Source organism: Plecotus auritus (assembly GCF_963455305.1).
Source record: "Plecotus auritus genome assembly, chromosome: 4".
Taxonomy (NCBI): domain Eukaryota; kingdom Metazoa; phylum Chordata; class Mammalia; order Chiroptera; family Vespertilionidae; genus Plecotus; species Plecotus auritus.
The window spans coordinates 158,300,460-158,321,033 of NC_137775.1; the positions used below are offsets into that span (position 1 = coordinate 158,300,460).

At 36.3% G+C, this 20,574-nt stretch overlaps 1 protein-coding gene across 1 annotated transcript in view; it reads right to left on the minus strand.

Annotated features, from left to right (window-relative positions):
- The window catches only part of SEMA3D (semaphorin 3D), a 198,202-nt gene that overhangs the window by 129,299 nt on the left and 48,329 nt on the right, over nucleotides 1-20,574 (minus strand). The window lies entirely within an intron of this gene.

Sequence of the window (20,574 nt, forward strand, 5' to 3'; positions counted from 1 at the left end):
AAAAACAAATAAAAGCTGTCTTCTTGAGGAGTTCTTCTCTTGCTTCTGACTTTAAAGATATTTACAAGGTCTACCTAAAACTGGGAAAATTAGAAATGATCAGGTCAGGGCCACCAGTACAATTTTAGGCCTGGGACAATGTAATCTTAGTTGCACTGTATACAGTTCTACACAGGAGAGCACTGAATAGAAAAACAAACTGTAAAATAAAAGGTTTATAAGAGGAAGGAGGTGGTTATTAACAAGGTTGCCATAAAGAAGCTGCCTTGGTTATCTTTGTTAAGATATGGAAAAAATCAAAACTCACATATTTTAAACTAATCCTAATAATAATAATTACAAATTACATTCATTGAGCATTTATATATACTAGTTTTTTAAAATTGCTTTACATAGATTAAGTGACTTAATGCTAGTAAATTAATTAAAGAAGGAGGCCATTAGATTGGCGTGGCTCCAATGTCATGATGGTAAGTAAACCTAAATCTAAGCCTATGAATGACTCAAAGTTATGAACTCAAAACACTAAAGACAACCAATCACAAACAGCCAACTAAACTTTAAAATATAGCCAATGAAATAATTTACTTTCTGCCCAGCCAGTTTGGCTCAGTGGTTGAGCATCCACCCATGAGCCAATAGGCTACAAGTTCTATTCCCAGTCAGGTCACATGCCCAGATTGTGGGCTCTATCACCAATAAGGGGCATGCAGGAGGCAGCCAATCGATGTGCCTCTCTTTTGTGATGTTTCTATTTCTCTATCCCTTCTGCACTTTCTCTATATGTCTTCTCCCTGACTCCTGATGGTGGAGTGCTCCTAGCCATTTCTGGTTTGGTGCTGCTCTAATTAATTTTTGCTCAAATAAACATACATATATACATATATATATATATATATATATATATATATATGCATATGCATGTATTTAAACGATAGCTAAAGCCTAAGTATTTATTAAGGTAAGAATAAAAATAAGATTCTTTTCTGAAAAGAGTGGTTAATTATATATAAATAGTTAAAGTACCATGAAATAATTCCTAAAATTGGGATATTTATGGGATGTTAGGGGTGACAGCTCAAAGGAGTATCACATAGGTTTAAGCAAGACTAGGACAGTTTCATGGAGGGCAGATAAAGGTGAATGGGATACAAAAAGAGACAGTTCAAGAAAACAGGGAAACCTACATAAGGGTTCGTGAAAAGCTAGAAGCATGATAGAGGTAGTTAAATTGCTGAGGAGAAGGCAGAGACCTTGCATAGTCCAGTGGGGCAGAAAAGAAAGGACACCAAAGAGGAACTTGAACTAACTCTTCAATGTGCCTCATGCCTGTCCTGGTACCTAATATATTATGACACAAACTATGCTGTTATTCCACACTGCCTTTGATATTACATCATGTGAGCTGCTTCTATCTATATTCATCAAGTTTTTCTAATCCCATTTGCCTGTTCCTTTCACTTTTCCCTATACCCACTTGTTAGCAGAACATAGGTATCTGATTGCAGCAGATCCATAGCCTTGACATACAAACATGTATTCCTCCACCTAGTCATATCCTTTGAAAAAGAAGTGAAAGGCAAATTGAATGTAGAACTTAAGTAGGTATTAAATTTCTCATCAGGCTTCGTTTCTTTCTGAGCCTCTGGACATGTGAAATACTACTTTTTTTTCATGACATGCAACAATGCATGTAATGTGAATGTATGTTTATGCAGAGGCAAAAGAGAGGAAATTTTCCATGTGTGCATTTTATTAGCAATAATGACTTCAGTACAGGACATTTCCTGGGAATTAATGGCCAGTTGGGGTTAATGGCCCTTGGCTATGTATTGAGATATCTACTCCTCCAACTGGTCATTAATCGCTATGACATGCCCTGTGCCTCCAACACTATAAGTTAAGAAGATTGATGTTTTGGTTTTCAATGAACAGTAGTCATACTGTTCCTTGTAACCCAACTCATTAATATTGTTAAATAAGTTAAATATCAAAGCACTGGTTTCCTTGCTTCTGTGACATTCTGATAAGTACCTACACGTGCTGAAACATATGGTAAGGGTGAGGGACAAAATAAAACACAAATCCTGAACCTGCTGGAACTTTTTATTTGACTTTAAATATTTTTTCTGCTATAAAACAGTCAACTCTCTAAAATCTGTTGCTCCTGATTCTTTGTTTTTCTTCCCAACAATCTTTTGAATTCAATTGTTAATCTTTTAATTGAAATAATTCATGGGTAAAATGTATTGCCAACAACCTCTCCACTAATCTATTCCTATTTTGCTATCTTCCAGTTCATGTGTGTGTGTGTCTACGTGTGTGTGTGTGCATTTTGTGTTTGCACACATATGTGTGCCCTGCATCTGGGAGGAATTATAGAGAGAAGTAGGTGCGATTTAACCTCAAGTGGGTGGATTTAGTGAATTGCATAGGTTATACTGCATGCTACTGTCTGTAACAAGCTCGACCTGGAGCCAATTAACTGCATGTAATCTATTCCAGATGTTCACTGGGACAAATAGCACTCTTGGGGATCTTCAGATGTGAAGCCAATAGGGAGTGTTCTGATTATGAGAGGTTTTTACACTGTTCCACTAAATCAGAGATCCAAATGCATAATCTAACACTCAAGAAGGCCTTGTACCATTTTATAAAAGAATGCCGAGTCCAGAACTTATTAGATGGATGGTAACTCCTCAAAAATATTATTTGAGGAGTAAGGTATATACAATTTGATATATGAACTTCATTGATTTGCCTTATTTAGTTATATTCACTTGTTCCAAAAATCATTAAGGCAAGATAATGTATAATTATGGTGAAAAAGTAGATTCAATACATAGGACAAGAATTAAAATACATAATAAGTCTTCCCACATGAAAACCTTAAACACTTAGATTTCAGATTCTTTCTCAGGGATGTGTGTAGGTAGGTAGGTAGGGGAAGGGAGGAAAGTAATCCTTGTGTGTGTGGTTTAACTTTATTTTTTTAATTTATAAAGAGCTACTTGTTCCTCACACCTTTGTAGTACACATAGGGTCACCTGAGAATTTTTTTTTAAACTCAGGAGACATGAGAAGCTATGACCACCCCCAAATTAAAAGTAGAAACTCACTTTGGCCTAATTGTAGCTCATATTTTTGAGTTATTGCTTGATTAGATGGTTTTCCTATAGGGTACACAAGATTGAATTATTAGAACCATTACTTCATGGCAAAAATATGGACAAGAAACCAAATAGAAATTATAGAAGAAACTTAATGAGCCAAAGAGAAAGTGTAGGTGAACAGAAAGAAGCTTTATGTTAGCAGAGGGATATTTTATATTCCAGTGATATCGAAGAAGGCAAGTGGTATGTATAAAGATCCACCGGGATAGAGATTGGAATGCTAACAGTTTCATATACAGTTATTTTATTTTATCCTCTCTAAATGTATTTGTGTGTTTTTTAATATACTACTGAAGTGTACAGCACTCTTACAGATGAGTATAATTTATAGGGCAGCAACTTTTGGTTGAATAATTTTAACTGTCCATTGGTGGACTTTATTGTCTTCAGATCTCATAAATTCCTCATCAATTGATACATTCCCATAGAGTCTGGAAGACGATCTGCTTTTTCAGATATCATGTAGAAGACACTTATATTAATTAAATGTTAATCTACTTCCTAACATCCTTATGATAATAACCAGTGATATTTCATCACAAATCAAACTAAGTATGAATTACTAAGTATTACATTTCAGTAATCAGTTGTCAGTAACTTGTCAGTAAAGATAAATCATACTAGTTCACATTTCTAAAATATGCTGCAAGTATATTGTTGTGTAAATACCTGCTCAACAAAACAACATTGTTACATGTTGCTTGAGTTTGTGTGCCTTACAGCTTTGTACTTATAGCCAGATGAAATTCTTCAGGATCTTACTCTACTAAATCCATCTCAACAGAAAATAATACAATAGTGAGATTTCAGAATATACATGTGCAACCTGTTAGATTTAATATTGCAGATTGCATTTTTTCCTGAACATAAGAGTAACAACAAAATAATCCTTATGTTGTAAAGAGGTCCTAAAGAAACCAGAGTCCCCAAGGTCCAAACTGCTCAAATAATTAGCACATTAACATAAAAATAATAAAATGCTACTATAAATGATATTTTTGCTAATCATCTTCCTTATCCTAAATATCATTTCAACTTGCTACTCAAAGCAGAGCACTGAGAGTTACCAATTGGCAGGTCAGAGAAAGAACCAACAGCACAATTAAAGTTGGTCTCCCTTAAAATCTAATTAATCCACAACTCAAAGATTTAAGATTTTCCTTTTCAAATTCTCACTCTAGAGAGCATTTTAATCCATGCACCTTTTCATGACCAAGATAATCTTATCCCTCACCCTTTGGTATTCTGATATGCTTTTTGAGAATTGTAGAATGTGTATACATATTTTATGGAAATATTTGTATAAGTTATAGGAAAATCATCAAATTTCAATGTCTGTCTTTTGTGTGGAAGACATAGATGTTTATTATTAAAACTGATTGTCTTGTTAAAACTTAACACCCTCCACCTCAAATATTCTGATATGTGCTACCTACTGTTTAAAGGAATTTATTTTATAAGTAGAATATTGAATAAAGCAGATTAGAAATTACTTCAATTAAGAAGGCAAGACTAGTACATTTTCTTGAAATAATAAAATAAATAACCATGTATTTATTATTGAGATGTCTCTTTATTTTATGCTTCATATCTACTAGGAATCTCATTATTATCAAACTGAGTGATGTTTTAATAAATACTCCAAAATTTAACTTTCTTACCTGAAATACACATTTAGTTTTAATTTAGACATTGACTTATATGTCCAAAAAGGTTTTTCCAGATTTTGTAGTATTTATCTAACATTTCTGCTAATGTAGGCAATAAATGGATTTAAAAATCTTTGAAAAAAAAATGACTCCTCAATGTCAAAATATACAAAATGGTCTATATGCAAACTAACTTAGTGGCCCCATGGCTTCTGTGTCAGCAGAAAGAACTATGCACTTGGAAACCTGTCTTTCAAAGCAGCATGGATGTTTGATTATTTTGGTTAGTGCTCACCTGATTTTTAGAGAGAGTGGAAGGGAGGGGGAGAGACAAAAGAGAAAGAAACATCAATGTGAGAGAGACATATGGATTGGTTCCTGCCCAGGCCCCATAGGAATCAAACCCAGGACTCTTCAGTCCCCAGGCCAAAGCTCTATTCCCTGACCCAAACTGGCTAGAGATAGCCTTGTTTTTTTGTTTGTTTGTTTGTTTTTAAAGGTAAAATATGTGCTAAACATATTAACACTAATTTGTTTCTTTCTTTAATATTTATTGAAACACCTCAGGGAAATAAGCATTTCCTACTAGGCAAGGCATTCCATCTGTATGGGAAGAAGAGTTTAAATAATTCACTTCATAAACATAACACTATCTGGGATTAAAGTAGGTAGTGTGTGAAAGGAACTTCGTGCCATATGTAGAATTTAGGAACTCATCTTCATATCAGATTTTCATGAATTTTATAATATTTCCTCCAACTCAGCTACTAAACATTAAGTAAATGAAAACAGCAATGTGATGTTACTAAATGTAAATGTAATTAATGTTATTTTACATTTTTAACATATTGAATTCAATAACCAATGAATATGAGCAAGGCAGACTTTTTTCAACAAGTAAAAAAATTGTCCAGCATTTTTTAGCACTAATAGTTCTTTAATGATTGTTGTTTATATTTCTAGTGATAATGACATATAGTAATGGTTTCCATTTTGGTTCTATTCTAAAGCCCTACCCCACACCCAGTACATAGTAAATAATCAAGGAGTATTAATCATTTTTATAATTAATGTATTCAATTTGTTCTAGTTTTCTTTTAAAATTATTTTAAGTAACAAAAGCAAAAGCAAATTATGGTGTTGTTTTTTTAATCTTTGTTGTTGAAAGTATTGCATATGTCTTCTTTCCCCCCCATTTACCTCTCCCAGCCCACGTTGGCCCCCCAGGCCTTCCCTACCCTTTTATTATCTGTGTCCATGGGTTATGCATATACGCATACAAGTTCATTGGTTGAACTCTTTCCCACCCACCCTCCCCTGCCTTCCCTCTGAGGTTTGGTGGTCCATTAAATGCTTCTATGTCTCTGGATCTACTTTTGCTCATCAGTTTATGTTGTTCCTTAGATTCCACATATGAGTGAGATCATGTGATACTTATCTTTCTCTGACTGGCTTATTTCGCTTAACATAATGCTTTGGTTTTAAAGACACTTAATAATGATCTGAACATATGCCTACAGTTTATAAGTCCTGTAAAATAAAGAGATTCCAGGAACAGATTATATAACCTCAAGAGTATGAACCCAAATGAAGAACACAATTACAGGATATCACCAAGACAAATAAATGAACATGCAAGCAGATAAACTCCATTTCTATGGCTTATGAGGAGATAGTCAGTGATAGTTTGAATACAGTTATGAAGGATGAGACATAATTGTAACTGGAGTGGTTCCAATGCTATTCTTCTAAATTGAATCATTCAATTTTTCAAGAAAGGAAAGATAAGTAGATACCAAATAAAATAAATAAACTCATGCAAAACCTTAAAGTAAAAATATAATAAACATTGTGGAATATGTTTAATACTTGACTTGAAGATATTCACTTGTATTAAAAAGATTAACAGAATTATGTTTCTCTTGGTGTCTTTTCCAGACAGGATACTAGCCTTAAAGGGGGAAAGTATGAATTTAAATAACCTTCTGGGCTATGCAAAATTGAAGGATTTGGTATATTCAGTAATATATTGAAAGTAAGCAATAGCTTATGTCTTTAATGTAATATATTTATATTAAATATGTTATATATATAAATGTTAAATGTTTTAAAATTTTTCAATCATAGTTCATATTCAATATTATTTTTGTTGGTGTCAGGTGTATGGCATAGTGGTTAGGCAATCATATATTTTACAAACCTTTCTCCCTGCTATATCCTGTACCCACCTGGCATCATACATAGTTCCTATGCTGCACTTTACATCCCATGACAATTTTGTAACTACCAGATACCAACCGCTTCACCTTTTCACTCAGTCCTCCAATCCCCCTCCACTAAATATACTTTTTAATTTTTATACAGCTACCCATCTATCCTATTTAATTCAGTGTAGTACTGTTTTCCTTTCCCACCCATCACCTTTATGTTTAAAATGGGCATAAAGCTGTAGCCGCTTTGGCTGCATGGATAGAGCGCCAGCCTGCTGACCAAAGGGTCCCGGGTTCGATTCTGATCAAGGCATGTACCTTGGTTGCAGGCTCCTCACCCCCTCAGGTCCTGGTCGGGGCTCATACAGGAGGCAACCGATCAATGTGTTTCAAAAAAAAAAAAAATCAATGGAAAAATATCCTCAGATAAGGTTTAAAAAAATAAATAAAATAAAAATAAATAAAATGGGCATAAAAATCTTCCATGAAATCTTTTAAAGTTCTTTTTTTCTCACTTTCTTTAAACAAATTATTATGACTAATTATGATGGCACTTAAGTTTACATAGTTTAATAAATTGCTGTCATCCTTTGAATTATGTATAGGGTTATTTTAATTTTTATAAATATACTAGTATTTATTGATTTTTAGAGAGAGAGGAAGGGAGAGGGAGAGATAAAGCATAGATGTTAGAGCAGCACATCCATTGACTGCCTCCTGCAGGCTCCCTATTAGGGATGGAGCCAGAAACCTGGGTATGTGCCCTGACAGGGAATTAAACAGACAACCTTTTGGTGCACAGGACAATGCCCAGCTAACTGAGCCATACTGGCCAGAGCAATAGGATTATTTTAAATAGTTAATTAAAATAATTTTCCTGTATGAAAAATAATCACATTTAAAGGCAGTTATATTTATCCAAGATCTATTTTTACAAGTAATTTTACTTATATTATCATTTTTTATAAAGTATATTTTGAAATTAATGAGCTTATAAAACATGGTTGATCTAATTTCATTATTAACAACCCTATAATTGTATATATAACATAACAAAACTTTGATATATAGCAGGAACTCAAAAATAATTTTTAATTTATTGGCTATAATAACCCAGAAAACATAGAAGCAGTACCTCCTGACTGAAAATAGGAGAAAATTAGATATTCTGTTAATGTTCAATTAGGTTTAGGTAAGTTTAAAAACAAAAAACTTTCAATTTCATTTTAAACCATTCCAGATCTGTAAACATGCCAAGTATTATTTATTAATAGATTTCAAGATTGCTGTATTTATAGTATTTGAGGTTGTCTCTTCCCCAGATTCAAAAAGCTATTGTATTTCTTGGAAGATCTTAATATATCTGCTTGTCCTGAGATGGTATATAAATAGCACATATTATACATATTACAGATTCCTTCCATATTTAATAATTACTCAAGTAGCATTTGCATAAGAATTCAATGTTTGTATAACATGACCTTTATTCTCAAAATGCATATTTCAAATTACTATTATTCAGAAACAAAACTCAAAAGAAATGTGACCATTGTATAATAGCAAATAGCATTACTATAAAATGATTAAATATTGTTATATGATTAATATAAGTTTTAAACTATATATATAACATAATAAAGCATAACTACAATATTTTCTTTCAGAAAAACTATTAGATTTATTGAATATGCAATATGGAAGCACAGTGTAAAACTCGTTAAAAAGTTCATGGTTAAAGCTGAATTAATCTCTTTTACCTACATTCTCTAAATATATACAAGGAACTCACATGTTTGTATTTTAAATAGAACTTGCAATTAGTACATGAACAGTATGCCTATTTAAACAGCTTGGGGTGCAAACATTTGTTGTACAAAAATGTATGAAGTTGTACAGAAATTTCAACTTATCAGGCAGTCCATATTTCTAAGCACCCTCTGGTCTTCCTTATGTAAATATATTTTGCCTATTTTTTTTTGCACGATTTCTCTTCTGAGGCCATGTGCTGAATATTTAGCTGTGCAATTTGCCCTTCCACCCTCATCATCAGCCTTATCTAATTCCCTATATATTAGTATCAGCTTCTTTCTTCTTTCTTGAGATATAATTGATATATAACATTGTGTATATTTACTATCAGTTTCTGAACTGTGTTTAATCCCATCCTTATATTCTCAGCCATATCTGAAAAACTGGATTTAAATGGCCATCCCATATCTTTCTGCCTCGCTTAGATAAGCAGGGGATTCCTGACTTGAGCACACAGCCCTAGGTGATATTTCCCCATTTTTATTTTTTTACCTACTTCTCTCTTAGAGAAAAAAGTCCTATCACCTTCTACTGCATAACTTCTGAAGTTGACTCAAAAGTGAAACTAACACTGTAGTCTAGATTAAAATACAGAACTCACTTTAAATAATCTCTCAAAATCCTCAATAACTGAACTCATTTATTTTTACTATGTGTTATATAGCAAGTGGGATAAAATTCTTAATTCTCTCAGGGGTAACAGACCTAAGAAGAGATCTTGCCCTGGCTCTGCTATGTTTTCATTGTAATCCTTGTTTTGCTACTTACCAGCTTTACACTCTGAGAGAATTCACTTAATTTTTCTAAATCCAGTTTATAAAATAGGATTATCAGTTCTTATGAGATGAGCGTTGCCAGAATAACCCATGGAAAGCACTTAGTATCTTGTCTGGCACATAGCTAGCTCTTGAAAAAAATTATCTTAAAGGTCTTTCATTTTTGTATGGACTGTGATAGTAACTATTTTTCCAAAGATATTAAGTGAATATGAAACTTAAAAGGAAATATAGAAACCCCCATGTTCTCCTATCCAGCTTGCAAATGTGTGTGTATGATTTGGCATGAGAATTCCCAACCTGCATTCCATAATGTAATTTTTTAATGTGCAATTAGATAAGATTCTGATTACAATAATAATAATACATTATTTTCTCTGAACTTCCAATTCGTTGAGCCCATATGCACTGCCAAAATGAAATCCTAAACAAAAGAATGCATTTAATTGCTTTAATGGATATGGAAATTGTTAGACAATAAAAATAAAATAAGAATGAAAAAGAAATGTTTTTATTTAAATTATTCAATTTAGAGTTACAAAATATGTTTGAACAAAATTCCATAAAGAATATCTTAGAATTGAGATTAATATTTATAAACATTTTTGACAATAAGCCAACCTAAAGCTACTTCTAAAAGCTTATTTGGATGTATAAGAGCCAAAAGAGTTTATACACATAAAGAATTTTAGCTTTAATTATAATTGTTGTAAATTTTTCCTAGTATTTAAAACGATAAACTATTATAGTACAGTTTAAAAAAAACCTCTTCCAAATAATTTTTAGGCCTTTGTCTACATGTCACAATTTGCATTTGTACCTTCCAGAACAAATGTGATCTCCATCTATGGACACAACATGTACTTCTTTTACGCCACATGAAGGCAAGGACATCAACCACATTCACCATTGTAACCCCAAACACTAACAAGGTGACTGGCACAGAGTAGGAGATGAGCATGTATTTGTTAAATAAATGACAGAAGTAGCCAATCTCCTATTCATTTCATTACCAGCTCACCTAATAGTGTATGGCAATGAAGTAGCTAAAATCTCTATATTTTATCCCTGTGTGTGTCATCATGAATCATGAAGACATGAACAATTTGCTTTGCCTCAAGAGTACCGGAAACATATGGGAACTTTGGGATCAAAATGAAATGACCGATGGCCACTTCAAAGATTCATACCTCCCCAAAAATAGAAGAAATAATCAAGTGGGTCAAGGACATTCCTGGTATCCCTAGGTATCTTTTTTCAAGACTTTTCTCTAACCTTATTTGAGAGTATTACAGAAAACCCACTATGTAAAGAGGGGCCATGAAACAGTGAAGAATTTGAAATTTGGAGTTAGGGAACTTAGGTATGAATTTCAGTTTTAGCACTTTTTGAACAAGTATTTCTTCAAAATTTTGGAAATAATGGCAACTTTATTGTTATTCAATTTGAAATAATATAACAGTAAAATCCTTATAAGCACATGGTAAGTGTAAAATAAACATGGTCATTGTGATGATTATTCCTTATTACAAACTAGAGGCCTGGTTCACAAAATTTGTGCACAGGGAGGGGGGTTCTCTCATCCCAGCCTGCACCCTCTCCAATCCGGGATTGGGCCTAAACCAGCAGTCAGACATCCCTCTCACAATCTGGGACCACTGGCTCCTAACTGCTCACCTGCCTGCCTGCCTGCCTGATGGCCCCTAACTGCCACCCCTGCCAGCCTGATCACCCCTAACTGCCTTTGCCTGCTGACCTGGTCAGCCCCAACTGCCCCCCCTGCTGGCCTGGTCACTTCCAACTGCCCCCCGCCCCGCTGCCCTGGTCACCCCCAACTGCCCCCTGCCAACCTGATCACCCCCAACTGCCCGCCTCTGCCAGCCTGGTCACCCCTAACTGCCCCCCCACCAGCCTGGTTGCCATTTACTGCCCTCCCCCACCGCCACTGGCCTGGTTGCCCCACACAGCCTGCTGTTCAGTCATTTGGTCATCCCTCACTAACCCCCTTGCCGGCCTTGTTGCCCCACGCAGCCTGCTGTTTGGTCATTACTGTTACTGTGACAGTGTCCCAGACAATTTGCATATTCCTCTATTATTAGTATATAGATTAGGATAGCCTCATCCCCCCACTGCCAAAGAATCCTGTTGGTACCTATGATTTGGAAGTGAGCAAATGCTCATTAGCAATTTGGAAAATTCTGTTTTCTCCAGCCCTCCTAATTCCATGGTCTCAGTAGAGAAAATTTTATGATAAGAACATTATTTTTAAAAAATGTATTTTTATTGAGGAAGGGAGAGAGAAAGAGAGAGATCAATGATGAGAGAGAATCAATGATCAACTACTTCCTGCATGCCCCACACTGGGCATCGTGCCCGCAATTTCTTTTTATCAAATAGAGAAGTAATAGTAGCATATATACCAGAGGGAAAAGTAAGGGAATATATGTTCTTTAACTACCAAACAAGATTATCATCAGTGTCAGTGATGTCTTTGAATAATGTGAATGTGATTTTATCTCTACAATTAGTTTTTTTCTACTCCATCTTCAAACCCATTAATGGAACCCTGAGTTGCTATGACTGTATGCCTGGGTTACATTATTGTTATTCTGGACTCTGCTGGTAGACACCAATTCTGGGAGTGCCTGGTGTTTCTGGATTTGTTTTCTTAAAGCATTTGCTTTCAAAATGCCATCTCTAGTTTAAAATATAAACTTCCTGCTTGGCATGTTCCTTCTTTAAATAAATTACTTTCTCTCTGTTCCTCAATGTGCACGCCTTGTTCCAGTCAAGATGGTCAAGGAACACTTACCATCTAAGTCATGTTCATTTCCTTCTCCTTGTACACAATGCCCTGCCTTCTCAGATCCAAGCTTATCCAAATAGCATCTGGATAAATTCCAGGTCAAAATATTCACTCTCTATCAGGATCACAACAGCACATTTTTTCTTTACCACATCGACTTACATTTAAATTATCTTGTATATGGCCTTAATTGTGTGCCCTTCTTACCTCTCAAAAAATATTGAAAGATGCTTCAACACGGAAAATGTATAGTCTTTTAAATCCATCTCAAATGGCCCATAGAAGCTGAGTAGACTCAGAATAGAAGCCTAGTAAATGTTTATCAGATAGAAATAAATGACCTTGCTGTGGTCTGAAAGTTTGCACCCCCCAAAAAATTCATATGTTGAAATCCTAACCCTCAAATGTGATGGAATTAGTAAGTGGAGCCTTGGGGAGGTGCTAAATAAAGAGGTGGGACCCCCATGAACGAGATTAGTGCCCTTATAGAAAGAGGCACAAGCATCCCTAGCTGCTTCAGGTGAAACACAGTGAAAAGATGCCACCTATGAACCAGGACAAGGGTCCTCACTAAACAGCAAACCATGCTGGACCCTTGATCTTGGACTCCAGCCTCCATAACTGTGAGCAATAAATTGTACTTATTTATAAACTAACCAGTTGATAGAATTTTGTTATAGCAGCCTAAACAGAGGTAGACCTATTTGAACATTAATATCTTTTCTAAATCTAAAATCCCAGTATGACAGATCGAGTTATATTGAAGTGCCCCAATTCTCCCCCCACCCCCCCAAAAAAAAACAAAAAAAAAACATACAGACATTCTGAAAGAAAACTTTATTGGCAACAAGAGTTCTAACATTTATTTTAATCTTCAGAACATTATGATCTTAAGAGATGATTTGTAAGAAATGATAGCATTTTAAAAAATACACTTGTTAACATAAAGTGAAAAATATTCTATTTTACCACTCATTGCTCCTCTCTGATATAATAGGTGGGATCATAAAAGAGTTCAAATGCATTTTCATGAAATGGTTAAAAACTATAATATCCCAGTTGACATGAAAATTGAAAAGAGAAACACAAAGCAAGGTTTTGCAGAACCTAGCAAAGAGTTGTTTCTTTTTGAAATTCAAATTATTACTCATATTCTCTCAATCTTGAGATGAGTAATAAGGAACTATTTGGATTTGTAATTCTTACGAGAGTTACATATACTCTGAATATGAGAAGTAAGTAAGTTAAATAGTATTATATAATGGGCTAAGTAAGCTCATAACATCAATGGAAATGAACTAATTAATGTGTTTAAGGTTACTAGTCTTAAATTTTTAGAGGGAGATATTTGGTCATATGAGAGAAATCAGCTTAGCATCAAGTTTTCACTTTAACTTCAATATGAGTTTCTGTAAAGCATATTGATTTATTAAATAACACTTCTGCATTTTCTTGTCCTCAAATATGGAAAACATTTTAGTGCAGAGTGAAATGCACAGTATTAGAAGAAATCATGTAAGTTAAATTCTGATTTAAACTCTGCCAACAAATAGTGTGACTATTAGAAAATTAACTCTCTATGAATCACAGTATCCTCATCCTTAGATGAAAGGACTAGTGAAGATGCTCTTTAAGGTGTCTTACTGTTCTAATGTGTGCAAGATCACTCACATTAAAAAAATGTTATGACATTCTTCATCTGTCACTTCCAACATCAGCACACAATTTGGTCGAACCTGTTATAGCTGAGTTTTTATTTCTTACTAGAGGCCCGGTGCATGGATTCGTGCACTGGTGGGGTCCCTTGGCCTGGCCTGCACCCCCTGGCAATCTGGGACCCCTCGGGGGATGTCGGAGAGCTGGTCTTGGCCAGATCCCCACAGGCCAGGCTGAGGGACCCCACTGGTGCACGAATCTGTGCACCAGGCCTCTAGTATGCATATACTAATAAGATCTTTGGTTAATCTCTTCCCACCCTTTCCTCTGAAATTCTTCAGTCTGTCCCATGTTTCCAGGCCTGTGGTTTCCCTCCTTCATTGAGCATCTGCCCCCTGGTGGTCAGTGTGTGTCATAGCTACCAGCCTGTTGGCCAGTCACTTAGGCTTTTATATATATGGATTTCTGTGTAGAATCTATTATTTATTTTCTAGAATCAATAGTCTACAACTTACAAGACATGATTATCTATAATAATAAAAGTGTAATATGCTAATTAGACCAGACGTCCTTCTGGACAGCCTTCTGGACGAAGCCAGGGCTGCAAAGGAAGCCTGGGTCCTGGGTACCTGCCGGCAGCCGGAGGGAAGTCCGGGTCCCTGGTGCCAGAGGGAAGCCGGTGCCAGTAGCTGGCAGAAGGAAGGCCTACTCTTGCACGAATTTTGTGCATCAGGCCTCTAGTTATTAATAATGTTATTAACACTTTCTGATTACTACGGAGTCCCTAATAAGAGCCAAATCTATTTCATCAAGTTTCAAAAAGGTTCCCTGAGGGAATGGCCTAATGCTAAATGAATGAATTTATAATATGACTATGGATGGAAGTAAAAGGAGTTTGAAAAATTCTTATTTATAACAAAGTTTTTGATTTTGTTACCCTAAAAACAACAAAATTCAAAATGCATTTAGAATTCTCCCCAAAAGAAAAAAAATCTGTGTGTTTTTTTTTTCTTCATTTTGGTAGAAAAAGAGACCTGAAATTTCTTAGCAAAGTCTAAGTGTTGTTCTTTGTATTAAGTATCAAGTAGTTTGGTATCAAGAAAAACCAATTTCAGCCGAAACCGGTTTGGCTCAGTGGATAGAGCGTCGGCCTGCGGACTGCAGGGTCCCAGGTTCGATTCTGGTCAAGGGCATGTACCTGGGTTGCGGGCACATCCCCAGTAGGGGGCGTGCAGGAGGCAGCTGATCAATGTCTCTCTCTCATCGATGTTTCTAACTTTCTATCCCTCTCTCTTCCTCTCTGTAAAAAATCAATAAAATATATTTAAAAAAAAAAAAAAAGAAAAACCAATTTCATAGCATTAAAAAAATCTATGGGATTCTACACAATAAAATAAAGACATTACCTACTGCACTGACTAAAGACTAGGGATTCTTTATATTATTTCACAATATCCATATCCTATTGTAAACACCAAAGTAAATTTTACTACTAGCTAATTATTTTATTAATAATAGATTGTAATTATCAACAAAAGTAGTATGCTTACACTCTACACAGTTAAACCACAGATAAGCAAAATAAATAAGCAAATAAACAAACAAAAACTTTAAATTACTATCCATGCTCCACTCAGAAATTATCACTGTTAAAATCTTGTTCATCTTGAGGGAGGGAATAATGGCGGCGGAATAGACAGACGTGTTCCGAGCCTTGTCCCGGAGCAGAAAGAAAGAACAGCTGAGGGTCGCACAAGGAGTGTTTGTTGGCTGGTTGGGAGACAGCTGAATTCCAGAAGGAGGTGGGGGACTGCTGAACGGGGTTCCCCTGACCTGGCAGCACCAACTGCGGCTGGGTCCCCTCCCGGAGCTGCGGGGTTGGACGCGGAGTCTGCGCCATCTTGATCCGGAAAGTGGAGCTTATCTGAAGCCTGAGAATCCACAACTGCGGCACCCCAGGAACAGCTGCGAGCCCCAGAACAACGCTCCCCAACTGGCGCAAGCACACGGGTTCAGAGGAGCTCTACACTCCACCAGGGAAAGGTCAGATTTCGCCTGGGATAAGGTGAGGTCTCTGGTCCCAGCGGGAGAGAGGAACGCGCGTTTCGCGGGAGCTGGAGGACCAGGGAAGTCTGTGCCTAGAAAAATCCGTGGCTGTAGGGGCTGGCGTGATCTGTGATTGTGGAAAGGGGTCCTCAGAGCTGCTAAGAGAAGGGCACTCTAAAAAGCAACCCATTTTGATCTGAAGTGCAGGGACACCCGAAGAATTTCAGGCAGTCCAGACTTACGCGCAGCCCCTGCGTTCCCTGGGTGTCTGGGCTTACGCGGAGTCCCGGAGTACGCACAACTGGGCTTTTTCCTCTTGAAATTCTTGCTTCTGATTACTAAGCCCAATACATAGGATCACCCAGTTGGGGACACCCTGGGAGACTGCAGGGGAAGGTTGTTTTTCTGGAACCTGGGGATCGGAGCTGGGAGTGACCATCAGAGAGTCAGCTCTGAGGCAGACCACTCCCACAGGCCAGTGGCGAGTGCGGGAAAGAAGGCTCTAACACTGCCTAGAGAGGCCATAGATAGACCCGGAAGTTAATCCAGAAACACTGCCACCCAGGGGCTGAATCACAAATTGACTCTTGTGTAATCAAAAATAAAGGAATACGAAAAATTAAGACACACCGCCTGCTTAAAATCAGGACTGGCTTACAACACCGAAGAGCAGTGGATCGCAGGGAACTGCAATACTGTCTGGACTGAGAAACAGGCGTGCCAAACAGAAAAACAGAGGAAGTGAATGACCTTCACTACTTCACATTTTATTTTTACCTTTTATTTTTTTATTTTTTTATTCTTTTTTATTTTCATTTTTTGCATCTTTTAATCAAGAAACTTTTTTTTTCTTTTTTCATCACTTGATTTTACCTTTTTAATTATTACATTTTTATTTTCAATCCGTATTATTACTACTGCTATTTTATCTTTTTTTTTTTTTTTTTTTTTTTTTAAGTGTCATTTTATTTTCTCTTCATTTTATTTTGGGATTAGGGTTCTACATTCTATTTCTATCTTTCCTTTAGCATCGTTTTACTCTATCTCAACTCTACCTTTAGGCCATCACTCTCTTCCTAACCTCCCCCTTTTCAGTGTCCTGTTTATCTTACCCTTTTACTGCTTTAGATTCTCCCTATTCTTTCTGTTTACCCCTTGTTAAAATTTCACCCTACTTACATATCTAATCTCCAATCCCCTGGTCCAAGTCCACATACACCTCTCCCTTCGCTGTCTGAGCTATCCATAAACTTGTCCTTCTCTCTGTCCTTTTGTTGTTGTTTGCTTGAATGTAGATTATATCCAATTTTTATGCTTTTTTTGTGAGATTGTTTTGCTTATTCTTCTTTTGTTTATTTTTTTGTTTGTTTTGTGCTTCAGCTTTCCCTTGCCTCACTCCATATTAGTTGGTGTTGTAGTTTGTACTAATCCCCAGGCACTTGTTGCTGGCATTTGCTGGGATTAGTGATTGTTCTATTGGAGTTTTATCCCCAATATATATAGTCTGTTCCCCTATCTCTCTTAGTCACTTTCTTGTCTCTCTTACTTTTTTTTTTTTTCTTCTCTTTACTTTCCCTTTTCCCAATTTCATTTTCACACTCCTTTTTTATTTTTTTTCTTTCTTTCTTTCTTTTTTCCTCTTCTTCTTTCTCTCCTATCACCTAATTTGCCTTTTTCTGGTGGTCACCTTTATTGGAGGTTATTAATATCGTGAATACATTCCTGTTCAGTGCCTTGTGAGTTGTACCTGGTAGTGCTGTATTTTGTGCCTTTAAATCAACCCAGGAGAGAGAGAACTACATAACCAGACACCCAGAGAAGAGAGACCATGGGGAGACAAAGAGGCAGCCCGCATATGAAAGAAAAGCAGGCATCACCAGAAAAGGAAGTAAACGAAATGGAGGCAAGCAACCTTCCAGAAAAAGAATTCAGAGAAATGGTCATAAGGTGGCTGAAAAGAATGGAAGACAAATTCGACAATATGAGCAAGAACCAAGAGGAAATGAAGAAGAACCAAGAAGAAATGAAAAATGACATCGCTGCTGTAAAGAACTCAATAGAAAGCATCAAGAGTAGACTAGAAGAAGCAGAGGACCGCATCAGTGAGCTAGAAGACAAGATGGAAAAAAATACCCAAGAAAAGCAACTTCTAGAAAAAAAAATTAAAAGGCAAGAGGAGAGTCTAAGGGAACTTTGGGACAACACGAAACAAAACAACATCCGCATAATAGGGGTTCCAGAAGGAAAGGAAGCTGAGCAAGGAATAGAAAACCTCTTTGAAGAAATAATGACAGAAAATTTCCCAGATATAGGGAAGAAAAAACACACACAAATCCAAGAAGCTCACAGAGTCCCAAGCAAAATGAACCCCAAAAGACCGACGCCAAGGCACATTATAATTAAATTGGCAAACAACAACGACAAAGTAAGAATCTTAAAAGCAGCAAGAGAGAGACAGAAAGTTACATACAAAGGAACCCCCATCAGACTAGCAACTGATTTCTCAACAGAAACTCATCAGGCCAGAAGGGAATGGAATGAAATATACAAAGTCATGCAAAGGAAGGGGCTGAATCCAAGAATACTGTACCCAGCAAGGCTGTCAATCAAAATTGAAGGTGAAATCAGGATCTTCACAGACAAAAAAGGACTAAGGGAATTTATTACCACCAAACCAGCAATGCAAGAAATGCTAAAGGGTCTGCTGTAAAAAAAAAAAAAAATAGGAAGTGAAGAAGTAACACAGGGGTAAAGAATAGGAATGGCGACAAATAAGTACCTATCAATAATAACTTTAAATGTAAATGGATTAAATGCCCCAATCAAAAGACATAGGGTAACGGATTGGATAAGAAAACACGACCCATATATCTGCTGTCTACAAGAAACCCACCTCAGAAAAAAAGACGCACACAGACTGAGGGTGAAGGGATGGAAAAAGGTTTTCCAGGCAAATGGAACTGAAAAAAAAGCTGGGGTAGCAATACTTATTTCTGACAAATTAGATCTCAAACTGAAGGACATAACAAGAGATAAGGAAGGCCATTTCATAATACTAAAGGGAGCAATCCAACAAGAAGAAATAACTCTGGTAAACATATATGCACCCAATACAGGAGCACCCAAATACATAAAAAAACTCCTGGAGGATATCAAGGGAGAGATTGACAGCAATACAATCATAGTAGGAGACTTTAATACCCCACTATCACCATTGGACAAATCCTCTAAACAAAACATCAGCAAAGAAACATCAATCCTAAATGACTCACTAGACCAGATGGAATTAATTGACATCTTCAGAACATTTCACCCCAAAGCCACAGAATATACATTCTTCTCAAGTGCACATGGGTCATTTTCAAAGATAGACCATATGTTGGGACACAGGCAAAGTCTCTTCAGATTCAAGAAGATAGAAATCATATCAAGCATCTTCTCAGACCACAGTGGCATAAAACTGGAAATCAACTACAATAAAAACAACCCAAAGAAATCAAACACATGGAGACTAAACAGCATGCTTTTAAACCATGACTGGGTTACCAGAGAGATCAAAGAAGAAATAAAAAACATCATGACAACAAATGACAATGAAAACACTACAATCCAAAATCTATGGGACACAGCGAAAGCAGTCTTGAGAGGGAAGTTCATAGCTCTACAAGCCTACTGCAAAAAACAAGAAACAGGGGTAATAAATTACCTAACCCAACAACTCAAAGAGTTAGAAAAAGAGCAACAAGAAAAGCCCAGTGTAAGCAGAAGGAAGGAAATAATAAAGATCAGAGCACAGATAAACGACATAGAGACCAAAGAAACAATTCAAAAGATCAACAAGACCAAGAGCTGGTTCTTTGAAAGGATAAACAAGATTGATGAACCTCTAGCCAGGCTCACCAAGAAGCAAAGAGAGAGGACCCAAATAAACAAGATCAGAAATGAAAGAGGTGAAATAACAACAGATCCCGCCGAAATACAAAGGATTGTTAAAAAATACTACGAACAACTCTATTCCAACAAACTGGACAACCTGGAGGAAATGGACATATTCCTAGAAAAATATAACCTTCCAAAACTCAATCAGGAAGAATCTAAACAGCTCAACATGCCAGTAACTATGGAAGAAATTGAAGCAGTCATCAAAGAGCTTCCGGCAAACAAAAGCCCGGGGCCAGACGGCTTCACAGGAGAGTTCTACCAAACATTCAAGGAAGAACTAAAACCTATCCTCCTCAGACTATTCCAAAAAATTCAAGAGGAAGGAACACTTCCAAGCTCCTTCTATGAAGCCAGCATCACCCTAATACCAAAACCAGATAAAGACAACACAATGAAGGAGAATTACAGGCCAATATCCCTCATGAATGTAGATGCCAAAATGCTCAATAAAATTCTAGCAAATAGGATCCAGCAGTACATCAGAAAGATCATACACCATGACCAAGT